Source organism: Piliocolobus tephrosceles, chromosome 17, assembly GCF_002776525.5.
Source record: "Piliocolobus tephrosceles isolate RC106 chromosome 17, ASM277652v3, whole genome shotgun sequence".
Taxonomy (NCBI): domain Eukaryota; kingdom Metazoa; phylum Chordata; class Mammalia; order Primates; family Cercopithecidae; genus Piliocolobus; species Piliocolobus tephrosceles.
Window position 1 is genome coordinate 45,744,908 of NC_045450.1, and position 15,037 is coordinate 45,759,944.

A 15,037-nucleotide genomic window follows, 5' to 3' on the forward strand; every position below is an offset into this window, starting at 1 on the left:
ATTCACACAAAACTGAAGTATGTTTGATATCTTTACAAATACCAATTTTCCCTGTCTAAAAACTTCATAACCCTCAGTTCTATGCATTTAGAGGAAATAAAATCTTGAATGGTTTATAGAGGTATTCGTTAAAGTCAATTTCAAGGATAATTAGTAACAACTCAAGACTGCTTGTAATAGCAGCTGACAATCAGTCATACAATGGTAGCAGCAGCCTGGGGGTTAAATCCTCCCTGCCCATTGTCTTACTGTAGCTGAGGACATGTTATCCCAAGTGAGATTGCTCTGGTAAAAATGTGGGTCCATCACTTACCATTTGTAAGAGTTTTGGCAAAGTCCCTATTTTCCGAAATAAGAATATTGATAATGCTCATTTTATCAGACTGTTGTGGAGACAAAAGTAATTAATCTATGTAAAACATTTAGGAGTGCTCCTGCCAAAATGCCTTAAATATTAGATATGGTTGCTGTTATTATTGGTATTACTAATAAGAATATTATTAGTAATGATTTTGATTTTTCTGGTAATGAAATATCATTAAAGAAAAATAGAGGGGGATTACGAAAGAATGAACAAATATGCTAAAATGTTGAGGATGGGTGAATATGGGTGAAAGACATGGCATTGTTCTTTGTGTTATTTTCTTTCTTGCAAATTCTCTGGCAATTTGACATTATGTTCAAAGGAAAAACGAAAAAGAAGTACAGAAGAAAATAATTGGCAAGACCAATTTTGGCCATAAGACCAAAATGCTATTTTACCACCATAAAAAATACTATCATCTGACATTTAGTAGGAATTTTCAGCATGCCAGGCACCATGCTAAGCACAGTGTATTCACAGTTATGCCTCATGTAACACTCACAGCAACTTTTAAGGTACTGACGATTCCTGTTTCACAGATAGAGCTATTCTGAATTTTAAGTTTACAAATCTTGCACAGTCTAGCTCCCAATGTACACACAGTGCAATTTTACAAAAACCTGCTACCTTAGACCTATTCGGATTTAATTTAAAGAGACGGTGTCTGAAAATTGGAAATCTACTGGATTTGCTTCTGAATTCAGGCTTTGCCATTTACTAGTTTTGTGACATTGCCCAAATTCTTCATGAACCTCAGTTTCTCCCTCTATCAAAACAGAAAGCATTTACTTGTAGCTGTCAAGAAGCAAATAAGTTTAACTACAAATACTTTTTTTTTTTTTTCAAAATTACTGGCACAAAATATGAGCTCAATAAATGACAGTTGTTGTCACACTGCCTGTAATGCCGGCACTTTGGGAGGCCGAGGTGGGTGGATCACGAGGTCAGGAGATGGAGACCATCCTGGCTAACACAGTGAAACCCTGTCTCTACTAAAAACACAAAAAAATTAGATGGAGATAATCCTGGCTAACACGGTGAAACCCTGTCTCTACTAAAAACGCAAAAAAAAAAATAGGTGAGCATGGCGGCGGGCACATGTAGTCCCAGCTACTGGGGAGGCTGAGGCAGCAAAATGGCGTGAACCCAGGAGGGGGAGCTTGCAGTGAGCCGAGATCGCACCACTGAACTCCAGCCTGGGCAACAGAGCGAGACACTGTCTCAAAAAAAAAAAGAAAAGAAAAACAATACGGTTAAAAATAAGTAAAACCACCTTAGATCATCGAATTAATTGTATATATAAACTTAGAAATAGAAAGTCATAAAATCTGGGGTGATACATCTATACTTCTACAAATGTAAGATGAACCAGACATAGAAATCATTCAGAAAAATACATGTAGGTACAAATGCATTTAAGAGTTAGTTCTAAGAGGATCAGAATCTTGCCTCCTTTATTTATTTTGTAAAGTGTATTTTTCACAGAGGATATGAAATGAACATTTAGACAGAATTTGGTACAATCTTTAAAGAGTAACAGAAACTGCAAAATTCATAAGATAACTTGACATTCGCTATTGCTGGGAAAAAAATATTGTGCTGCTCCTGGAGGATGGAGTAATTTGGGAGTGTGGTATTTTACCTTGATTACGCCAACTGGTTCAGTTTTTCTTTAGGAAAACCTATTTTCATTCCCTTTTAAGAAATAGTTCTGGTAAATTATTCAAGTATTTTCAAGTCAAAACTCTTAATTCCATTTTTTTTAATTCTAACTCTAGTCCAAATAGTAAACATTTCTGAATTTTTCTTTTAAAGCTATTAAGGTAAGAAATTTTAAAATAAAAATCTGAGTTAGAAGGTGTCCCATGGAGGGAGAACCATCTCCTGTATAAATTTTATTGTATCCAAGAAATTCACTAGTATCTCCGGTTTCCAGCATCTCTCCAGTGCAGTTATCATGAAGCTAACAGATATGTTAAGTATAAAACTCTTCCTAATCAGGCATAATTCCTAGGTGTTCATTGTCAGTGTATTTGATGCCTGCATTGATATTAATTGCACAAATTTCAGGCAGGATTATGCAGAATACAAGAAAAATCAGACAGACCAGGAGGAAAAGGTTTCTTAAGCTATTTTAGCAGCTTAGAAGTAAATCATAAAATGTCAAGCTACAGAAATTGGCTCCGATAAATATGATTTTTCTCCTGAATTAGTTCACTAAGCTTTTATCCTTTCTGAACACTTTCAGTCAATCCTAAATACTTTAAATGCCAAGCTTAATATTGAATAGTTATGCTACAACACATATAGAAGATTGAAAGCAGCAGTTACTCTAGATGAGAATAAGTTATTTTATCTTCATTTAGAACCAAAAAAGGAAAACCATCATGTGAAAACACATAAGTAAATGAATACTTCTAAAGAAGCTAGGTCATGTTTATCAAATAAGAAAATATAAATTACTTACAAAAATTCATAATCAGATCAATCAAGTTAGGTCTGCACAATATGCCTCCTATTTCATGACTTTTACCCCTGTATCCACCCTCTGAGAGTTAATATGTCTGAATTTCTGTAAGGGAATAGGTGGTTCTAATTGTAATTTAATTTTACATTTTTATTTAGGGGGAATTTAGATTTGGCAATGACTCTAAAAATTGCACACCAGCTGTCACTTGGCTTCCATTCTAGTGTGGTCTTCGCTTGGTGCACATGAGTAAGTCCCAATAATGCTGAAGGAATTTGTGCAGGGAATGATATTTTCCATTGCTAGAGCTTCTATTAGAAGTATTCTCTTTTGTTGAAACACACACAGGCACCCGCACGCACAAAAGCATTATCATTCATTTCCCAGCTTTCCCAAAGAAAGGCTACTTTGTGTCATTTGACTCCCAAACTGTGATTTTGCAAGTATTAGACAATATCACTTGGGATGTTAGAAAGGGCATTCATTTGGAAGTCAGAAGACAAGAGTTTAAGTCACAGAACACATCACTCATTAGCTGAGTAGCTTTGGACAAATCAGGTAATGCTGTATAGATTAATTTACAATTTACTTCCATTTAAAGTGGCTTGATTTGACTTTAAGCTTTCTAAGATCAGGGATCATATGATATTTACTACTCTACTTTATAGTGTTCGATGCAAAATTCGTGAATAAAATATTTCTTGAATGAAACAATGTATGTTGCTGCACAATTTATCAGAATGAGTCGCCATTTTTTCCTAAGCTGAAGAGGGATATGTAGGATATCATAAAGTTTCAGTGCACCTTTTATTAAAGGACACTCTCGGTTTATTTTATTGGCATAAAGTACAGCTTAAGGCAGAAATTCAAACCTTGTTTAGAAATATGAAGAAATCAAATGGGTTATTCTTTGTTTAATGTTCATAGAAGTCTACCAAATGGTGCTGTTTGTAATCAAGCAGCTGCTGTTTTATTCCCAATGACAAGATAATGCTTCAATGGTTTGTTAAGAAAGAGCCCATTTATTGCTTACTTCTGTATTTTTCCAGAACTTGTGTCAATATGTGTCAGTAAAGGGAAAATCAGGGAATCAGGGTTGTTTTACCTACTGCAGTCAGAGCTCCTACGAGATGTCTTCTCTGAATCCTCACCCTCCGCCTTGAAGCCTGGGACCCAGCAGGTGCTAAATAGCATTTGAATGAATAAATACCATAAAGATAAAGGAATGACAAAAAGAAGGATACTCCCAAACAGCAACTTTTGTGTGTGTGTGTGTGTGTGTGTGTGTGTGTGTGTGTGTGAGAGAAACAAGCTGTGGGCTTCTTTGTGTAGTGACTCTGCAACCTCAACAAAAACTTGAGATTCTTGGCTTTTTAATACGTTTGAGATCTGAATTCGACTTAGAAGGTGACTAGCAAGATGGCCATTTAGGAACAGCTCTTGTCTGCATCTCCAGGGAGATAATGCAGAAGGTGGGTGATTTCTGCATTTCCAACTGAGGTACCTGGCTTATCTCATTGGAACTGGTTAGACAATGGGTGGAGCCCACGGAGGGTGAGCAGAAGCAGGGTGGGGTGTCACCTCACCCAGGAAGTGCAAGGGGTCAGGGAACTCCCTCCCCTAGCCAAGGAAAGCTATGAGAGACTATGCTGTGAGGAATGGTGCTCTCCAGCCCAGTCACTAAGCTTTTCCCACTGTCTTCGCAACCCGCAAAACCAGGAGATTCCCTCTGGAGCCTACAGCACCAGGGCCCTGGGTTTCAAGTACAAAACTGGGCAGCTGTTTCGGCAGACATGGAGCTAACTGCAGGAGCTTTTTTTTCATACCGAGTGGTGCCTGGAATGCCAGCGAGACAGAACCATTCACTCCCCTGGAAAGGGGGCTGAAGCCAGGGAGCCAAGTGGTCTATCCCAGCAGATCCCACCCCCATGGAACCCAGGAAGCTAAGATCCACTGGCTTTAAATTCTCACTGACAACACAGCAGTCTGAAATCAACCTGGGATGTTCGAGCTTAGTGGGAGAGGCCTCTGCCATTACTGAGGCTTGAGTAGGTGGTTTCCCCCTCACAATGCAAACAAAGCCACTGGGAAGTTTGAATCAGGCAGAGCCCACCACAGCTTGGCAAAGCCACTGTAGCCAGACTGCTTCTCTAGATTCCTCTTCTCTGGCTGGGGCATCTCTGAAAGAAAGGCAGCAACTCCAGTCAGGGGCTTATAGATAAAACTCCCATCTCCCTGGGACAGAGCACCTGAGGGAAGGGGCAGCTGTGGGTGCAGCTTCAGCAGACTTAAATGTTCCTGCCTCCTGGTTCTGAAGAGAGCAGTGGATCTCCCAGCACAATGCTTGAGCTCTGCTAAGGGACAGACTGTCTCCTTAAGTGGGTCCCTGACCCCCGTGCCTCCTGACTGGCAGAAACCTCCCAGCAGGCATCAGGAGACATCTCATACAGGCGAGTTTCAGCTAGCATCTGGCAGGTGCCCCTCTGAGACAAAGCTTCCAGAGGAAGGAACAGGCAGCAATCTTTGCTGTTCTGCAGCCTCCACTGGTAATTCCTAGGCAAACAGGGTCTGGAGTGAACCTCCAGCAAACTCCAGCTGACCTGCCGCGGAGGGACCTGACTGTTAGAGGGAAAACTAACAAACAGAAAGGAATAGCATCAACATCAACAAAAAGAATGTCCACACAAAAACCCCATCCGAAGGTCACCAACATCAAAGACCAAAGGTAGATAAATCCACAAAGATGAGGAAAAACAAGCACAAAAAGGCTGAAAATTCCAAAAACAAGAATGTCTCTTCTCCTCCAAAGGATCACAACTCTTCACCAGCAAGAGAACAAAATGGGATGGAGAATGAATTAGATGAATTGACAGAAGTAGGCTTCAGATGGTGGGTAGCAACAAACTGCTCCAAGCTAAAGAGCATATTCTAACAAATGCAAGGAAGCTAAGAACCTTGAAAAATGGCTAGAGAAATTGCTAACTAGAATAACCAGTTTAGAGAACATAAATGACCTGAAGGAGCTGGAAAAACATAGCACGAGAATTTCATGAAGCATACACAAGTATAAAAATCTGAATCAATCAAGTGGAAGAAAAGATATCAGAAATTGAAGATCAACTTAATGAAATAAAGCATGAAGACAAGATTAGAGAAAAAAGAATGAAAAGAACAAAGCCTCCAAGAAATATGGGACTATGTGAAAAGACCAAGCCTATGTTTGATTGGTGTACCTGAAAGTGATGGAGAGAATGGAACCAAGCTGGAAAATATTCTTCAGGATGTTATCCAGGAGAACTTCCTCAACATAGCAAGAAAGGCCAACATTCAAATTCAGGAAATACAGAGAACACCACAAAGATACTCCTCGAGAAGAGCAACCCCAAGACGTATAATGGTCAGGTACACCAAAGTTGAAATGAAAGAAAAAAAACATCAAGGGCAGCCAGAGAGAAAGGTCGGATTACCCACAAAAAGAATCCCATCAGAATAACAGTGTACCTCTCTGCAGAAACCCTATAAGCCAGAAGAGACTGGAGGCCAATATTCAACATTCTTAAAGAAAAGAATTCTCAACCCAGAATTTCATAACCAGCCAAACTAAGCTTCATAAGTGAAGGAGAAATAAAATCCTTTACAGACAAGCAAATGCTGAGAGATTTCATCACCACCAGGCCTGCTTTATAAGAGCTCCTAAAGGAAGCACTGGTACCACCCACTGCAAAAACATACCAAATTGTAAAGACCACTGACACTATGAAGAAACTGCATCAACTAATGGGCAAAATAACCACCTAGCATCATAATGACAGGATTAAATTTACATATAACAATATTAACCTTAAATGTAAACAGGCTAAATGCCCCAATTAAAAGACACAGACTGGCAAATTGGATAGAGTCAAGATCCATCAGTGTGCTGTATTTAGGAGACCCATCTCACTTGCAAAGACACACATAGACTCAAAATAAAGGGATGGAGGAATATTTACCAAACAAATGGAAAGCAATAAAACAGCAATAAAGATTTAAAAAAAAAAAAAAAAAGACAAAGAAGGGCATTACATAATGGTAAAGGGATCAATGCAACAAGAAGAGTCAACTATCCTAAATATGTATGCATGCAATACAGTAGCACCTAGATTCATATAGCAATTTATCAGAGACCTACAAAGAGAATTACTCCCACACAATAATAGTGGGAGACTTTAGCACCTCACTGTCAATATTAGACAGATCAATGAGACAGAAAATTAACAAGGATATTCAAGCCTCGGAACTTAGCTCTGGACCAAGCAGACCTAATAGACATCTACAGAACTCTCCACACCAAGTCAACAGAATATACATTCTGCTCAGCACCACATCACACCTATTCTAAAATTGACCACATAATTGGAAGTAAAACACTCCTTAACAAATGCAAAGAACAGAAATCACAAAAGCAGTCTCTCAGAAAACAGTGCAAACAAATTAGAATTCAGGATTAAGAAACTCACTCAAAACCGCACAACTACATGGCAATTTAACAACTTGCTCCTGAATGACTACTGGGTAAACAATGAAATTAAGGCAGAAATAAATAAGGTCTTTGAAACCAAGGAGAAAAAATACACAACGTACCAGAATCTCTGGGACACAGCTAAAGCAGTGTTTGTGGGGAAATTTATTGCACTAAATTCCCACAGGAGAAAGCAGAAAATATCTAAAATCGACACCCTAACATCATAGTTAAAAGAACTAGAGAAGCAAGAGGAAACAAATTCAAAAGCTAGCAGAAGAAAAGAAATAACTAAGATGAGAGCAGAACTGAAGGAGACAGAGAGAGACAGGAAAAACACTTCAAAAAATTGATGAATCCAGGACTGGTTTTTTTTTGATGAGATTAACAAAACAGATAGACCATTAGCCAGACTAATAAAGAAGAAAAGAAAGAAGAATCAAATAGACACAATAGAAATTGATAAAGGAGATATCACCACTGATCCTACAAAAATACAAACTACCATCGGAGAATACTATAAACACCTTTATGCAAATACACTAGAAAATCTAGAAGAAATGGATAAATTCCTGGACACATACACCCTCCCAAGACTCAACCAAGGAAAATTCAAATCCCTGAATAGACCAATAACATTTTCTTAAATTGAAGCAGTAATTAATAGCCTACCAACCAAAAAAAGCCCAGGACCAGACAGATTCATGCTGAATTCTACCAGAGTTAAAAAGAAGAGGTGGTACCATTACTTCTGAAACTATTGCAAACTGTAGAAAAGAGAAACTCCTCCCTAACTTATTTTATGAGGCCAGCGTCATCATGATACCAAAACCCGTCAGAGACACAGCAACAAAAAAAAAAAAATTCAAGCCAATATCCCTCATGAACATCGATGTGAAAATCCTCAATAAAATACAGGAAAACTGAATCCAGCAGCACATCAAAAAGCTTTTCCACCACAATCAAGTTGGCTTCATCCCTAAAATGCAAAACTGGTTCAACATATGCAAATCAATAAAGATAATTCACCACATAAACATAACCAATGACAAAAACCACATGATTATCTCAATAGATGCAGAAAAGTCTTTCAATACAATTCAACACCGCTTCATGCTAAAAACTATCAACAAACTACAAAGCATACAAAATCAATGTGTGAAAATCACAAGAATTCCTATACATTCATAATAGACAAACAGAGAGCCAAATCATGAGTGAATTCCCATTCACAATTGCTACAAATAGAATAAAATATCTAGGAAAACAATCCACAAGAGATGGGAAGAACCTCTTCAAAGAGAACTACAAACCACTGCTCAAGGAAATAAGAGAGAGAACACAAACAAATGGAAAAACATTCCATGCTTATGGATAGGATAGGAAGAAACAATATCGTGAAAATGGCCATACTGCCCAAAGTAATTTATAGATTAAATGCTATCCCCATCAAGCTACCTTTGACTTATTTCAAATAATTAGAAAAAACTATGTTAAATTTAATATGGAACCAAAAAGAGCCCGTATAACCAAGACAATCATAAGCAAAAAGAACAAAGCATCATACTATCTGACTTCAAACTATACTAAAAGGCTACAGTAACCAAAACAGCATGGTCCTGGTACCAAAACAGATATATAGACCAATGGAACAGAACAGAGGCCTCAGAAGTAACACCACACATCTACAACCACCTGTTCTTTGACCAACCTGACAAAAACAAGCAATGGGAAAGGATTCCATATTTAATAAATGGTGTTGGGAAAACTGGCTGGCCATATACAGAAAACTGAAACTGGACCCCTTTCTTACACCTTATACAAAAGGTAACTCAAGATGGATTAAGGACTTAAATGTAAGACCTAAAACCATAAAAATGCTAGAAGAAAACCTAGGCAATACCATCAGGAGGTAGGCATGGGCAAAGATTTCATAACTAAAACACCAAAAGCAATGGTAACAAAAGCTGAAATTGACAAATGGGATCTAATTAAACCAAAGAGCTTCTGCACAGCAAAATAAATGATCATCAGAGTGAACAGGCAACCTATAGAATGGGAGAAAATTTTTGTAATCTATCTATCTGACAAAGGGCTAATATCCAGAATCTACAAGAAACTTAAACAAATTTACAAGAAAATAAAACAACCCTATCAAAAAGTGGGTGAAGAATATGAACAGACACTTCTCAAAACAAGACATCTATGCAGCCAATAAACACATGAAAAAAAACTCATCACCACTAGTATTAGAGAAACGCAAATCAAAGCCACAATGAGATACCATCTCACACCAGTTAGAATGGCGATTATTAAAAAGTCAGGAAAAAGCAGATGCTGGAGAGGAGAAATAGGAACACTTTTACACTGTTGGTGGGAGTGTAAATTAGTTCAACCACTGTGGAAGACAGTGTGGCAATTCCTCAAGGATCTAGAACCAGAAATACCATTAGACCCAGCAATCCCATTACTGGATATATACCCAAAGGATTATAAATCATACTCCTCTAAAGACATGTGCACATGTATATTTATTGCAGAATTATTAACAATAGCAAAGACTTGGAACCAACCCAAATGCCCATCAATGATTGACTTGTTAAAGAAAATGTAGCACATATACACCATGGAATACTATGCAGCCATAAAAAAGGATGAGTTCGTATCCTTTACAGGGACATGGATGAAGCTGGAAACCATCATTCTCAGCAAACTAACACAGGAACAGAAAACCAAACACCTCATGTTCTCACTCATAAGTGGGAGTTGAACAATGAGAACACATGGACATGGGGAGAGGGAGGGGAATCATACACCAGGGCCTGTCAGGGGGTGGGGGGCAAGGGGAGGGATAGCATTAGGAAATATACCTAATGTAGATAACAGGTTGATGGGTGCAACAAACCACCATGACACATGTATATCTATGTAACAAACCTGCATGTTCTGCACATGTAATACAGAACTTAAAGTATAATAAAAAGTAAATAAATATATAAATACAATTTGAAAAAGAATTTGACATAGGAGACAGGGAGAGAAAATTAAAATAATAGCTATGTCATTTTCTATTTGAGTATAATTTTATTATATTGCTAAAGTTTTTGAATCTTTATGCCATTTGTTAAATGTGTATATAAACTATAATCCACAGAGCTATTTTGAGGATTTAGTAAATATATGGAAATATCCAAGCACATATTCCTATTTAATACAAATGTATTGTTTTAATTCTTTTTCCAGACTTCCGATACAAATGAATGAGTTAATCCTTGTTTTTTTTTTTTTTTTTTTTTTTTTTTTGTCAGGAGGCTGGGGACAGGGTAGCATGGTTCTTTGCTCATGTCTCAAAAGGTGAACTCACAGTTGGCTATTACTGTCATCTCAAATGAGGATTGAAATTCTCTTCTAACCTCACCAGTTGTTGGCAGAATCCAGTTTTTTATGGTTGTAGGGTTGAAATCCCCATTTGCTACCTGTCTGTCTTCTGGAAGCCACTCTCAGCAACTAGAGAATTCTTCCTTGATGCCAGCAGTACAGAGCTTTTCTCTGGAACTTCACCTTCTTTTAAAGGGTTAACTTGATTAATTCAGGTCTGCCTAGGGTAATTTTCCTTTTGATTAACTCAAAGTCCACGTATTAGGGACCTTAATTACATTTTCAACAAAACATGTCTTCCATAAAATGTAAGAGTAGGAGTGGTATCCCATTATATCCATTCAAGAGGATGGGATTCTACAGGGTGTTTTCACCAGGGTTGGAATCTTGGGCCCCAAATATGAAAGTGTCTCCCAGCACAACAGGCTTTCCAAGTTCCTGAAGTTTTCGTTTTTGTAACTTGTTAAAACAAGACCCTGAAATGGAATGAAAGATAGTCCTTTCCTTTCCTCCTTCCTGCGTGTCAACCCTGGCTTTCTGTTTCTACTTTGCAACATCAGACTTAGTTAGCTTGCTGTTTTATTGCACTACAGTGGACAGAAAACAAAGGCAACCTCTACCAGACCTGTGTACCCTGTTCTCTCCCTGTTGCATCTACCATGCACTTGATCTGCTCCCTCCAGCCTGCTCTTTCAGTTCCTTAGGCTTTTCCTTGATTATTATTCATTAACAAACCATAATTGTATGCACTTATGGGGTACAAAGTCATGTTGTGATATACATCTACTATGTAGAATTACTGAATAAAGCAAGTTAACCTGTCATCTCACTTCCTTATTTCTTTGTGGTGAGACATTTGGGATTTACTCTTAGTTATTTTGAAATGTACAATACATTATTATTGACTACAGTCATCCTGCTGTGCAGTAGGTCTCAAAACATATTCCTCCTGTCCATCTAACCAAAATTTTTTTCCCTTTGACCAACAACCCTTTATTGCCCTCCCAATCCAGCCTCTGGTAAGAACCATTCTACTCTCTACTTATAAAATGCTGACTTTTTTTTTAGATTCCATATATAGGTGAGATAAGGTGGATTTGTTTCTCTGTGCCTGATTTGCTTTGCTTAGAATGCAGTCCTCCAGGCTCACTCCTGGGGTAGCAAATGACAGAATTTCCTTTTTTAAAGTTTCATAGTATTCCATGTGTATATATGTCATATTTTCTTTATCCAGCCATCTTTCAATGGACACTTCAGTTGACTACCTATTGTGGATATTGAAAATAATACTACATTGAACATGGGAGTACAGATCTCTCTTTGTGATACTCATTTCATTTTCTGTGAATATATACCCAGAAGTGGGATTCTTGGATTATGTGTTCTACTTCTATTTTCTTTTCAGGAATCTCCATACAGTTTTACATGGTGGTTTCAGTAATTTGCATTCCCAACAGCAGTGTACAAGGGTTGCCTGTTATCAATATCCTGGCCAACCCTTAGCTTCACGCTGACAAGCGTGAGGTGATATCTCACTGTGGTTTTGGTTTGCATTTCTCTAAGGATTAGCGATGTTGAACATGTTTTTGTAAACCTGTTAACTATCTGTACGGTTATTTTTGAAAGTGACTGTTCCAATCCTTGGCCCATTTTTAATGAAATCTTTTTTGCTGTGCAAAAGAGGAGAAGAAGAAGAAGAAGGAGGAGAAGGAGCAGGAGGAGGAGGAGGAGGAGGAAGCCTGCATTAAAAAACTCATGGAATCCTTAACATATATTTACTACAGGTAATTCAAATTTTTAAAAAATTCAAGTTAGAACTGAAAAGTATATATAAGAGAATCATGACAATTCTCCAATTATAAATTGCTTGCCAAAGTAATATTATAATTTATTATCACTGTATAATGTTGCATAGTTAAACGTCTAATGATTTCAAGTTTTGTTTGCCATTGCTGAACACAGTCTCCTCATTGACCACCATAATATAAATATTTGATTAACTGATGATAAAAGTGAAAAGAACCCAAATTCCCTCAACTTGTGAAATCAACGAAATAAAAAAAATTGGCAAAGACCATCAGTAAAGTCAGTGTTAAAGGTGGTAAAGGTGAATTTAGAACACAGGCCTTCTAATTATTGGTTCTACTTTATTCAACAATTAAACACTCTTTAGCAAATGTTTTCATAAAATACATGCTTGAACTTTCTGAGACACTACTACTCTCTCTGACCTTCTTAAACATAAGATTTCTCCCTGATTTAAAATTTTAAATGGCCAATAATTTTCTCTATTTCAGAAGAAACTCAGATTTTTTGAGTCAAGCTTCCCTTATTTTACTAGGGAAATTACTTAAAGATTGGACTTTTTTTCCATAGCTTCTTGTTTATCTTGATTTGCATATAATTTCAATATCCTATGTAGCTTTAATGTAATAATTTAGATCATTATTTTTAAAAAGAATTAAATCCAAATACTTTTCTCAGTAAAAATTTGTGAGGTTTGTTATACCAAACTTTGTTTCTCTGGGTTATGTGAAATATATTATCTTTGTTCAGTGATGTTTAGCAATGTTTTTAAAACACTCAGCTATTGATGGTTTCATCAAGAGCAGAATTATTTAATAAACTTTGCAATTCTTGATTTCAGTGTTAGAATTGTTTACCCTGAAGCATTTCTCAAGGTAAAACCAGTTTGCATTCTCATTATCCTCCAGCTCATCTTATTGCAGTAAAAAAAAGCAAATATTACTGAATTGGAAAGGGGACTGAAAATAAACAGTGAGAAAATATTTGTTTCTCCAGATGTTCTAGAAACACAACTTTCTCCCATGTTTCTCCACTAAGCACTTAAAATCTGGCATGTTCTAAGTCAACAAATGCCTTCTGTGAATTAGGGAAAAATGAAGTATAGTATATGAATGGCACACTCAAACTCATTAAAGTAATATTATTTGTGATTTTTGAGGCAACAAGCATTCAGCATTCCTCAGGATGAAGACAGGCCTCTCTAAATTGCAAGGAACATGTGGCAGCATTTGCGACAACATGTACCTTCCTGCATTAATAAGAGATTGGGAAGACAATGGATTTAGCTAAGCTAAACTCTATAAAAGAAAGACAGTGCTCAAATGTGAGGGTCACTTAGGGTGATGAACCACCTTGATTAGCCTGGGACTGATGAAGCTCCTGGGACACAGAATTTTATGTTTTAAAACCAGGACAATCTCTGACGAGCTATATTGATTTTCTTGAGACTTGAGGGGTACCTAGATCACAGTACTTTCAATACTAAACCCAGGACAGGCCCAGGCAAACTGAGATGAGTCCATCACCCTAGAACAAACATTAAGTCAAGGGACACCAGACATTCTATAAAGTTCAGGATTGCAGAGGCAAAAATGTAGATGCCGTAAATTAGGGAATACATGACAAGGTAATAAAAAGGGTGTAAGGTAAGATGATAGTCTTGAGTTAATTTCCACCATTTCTAGCTGATTTATTGTCTATTTATATGTATTGGAAAATAAATAAATGAATCAGGATGTAGCAGTATATCTGCATTCCTAGCCCAACTGTACCACCTATTAGCTTTGAAGTTTAGGGCAAGTAACTTCAGTTATCTTAGCCTCAAACTTCTGTTTATGAAATGGGGCTAAAACATCTGTTGTGGAGATTTTTTGATGAGCATCAAAACAGATTTCTTTGAAATGGAGCTGTTATTGTTATTTTTATGTATCTGACTAGGGCTAAGAACCAAAACAGGATATAGAAAGGACATCAGCATGTCATTATACCTAGCTTTTTAATAAAATTGTCAATTTTCCTTTTTATTTAGTTACTCAGTTTAAATTATTTGATGCCTTATTCTTAACATATCAGTGAGTGCCTTCAGAGGTCTCTTAAAATATCAAATATTGATTAAAGTATTCAGATATTCTGATTATCTTACGCAAATAAGAAGGTAAATATTGCAGAGTATATAGAGCTTCATGAAAAAATTAGAGAAGCTATGGCAATTAAACATATGTATTCAATATGAGAACTTCAATCCAAAATATCTTCCAAAATATCTCTCTTTTCTTCTTGGAACTTTTCGTATTTTAGAGACAAAATGCAAACATTGATGTTTAAAGCTTTTTCAAAGATATGCTACCAATTAAAGCAGGAAAGCAGTAGGTAATTGATTGTTTTTTGACCTTTGAGAACTAATTTAGGAGATAAATATGGCTGCCAATTAAAGGCTCAAATACAAATAAAACAGTTTTTTAAAATCCTCTATTTTCAAAAGTTTTAAAAGAAAATCATACTGGTAATCATAGGGGAGAGG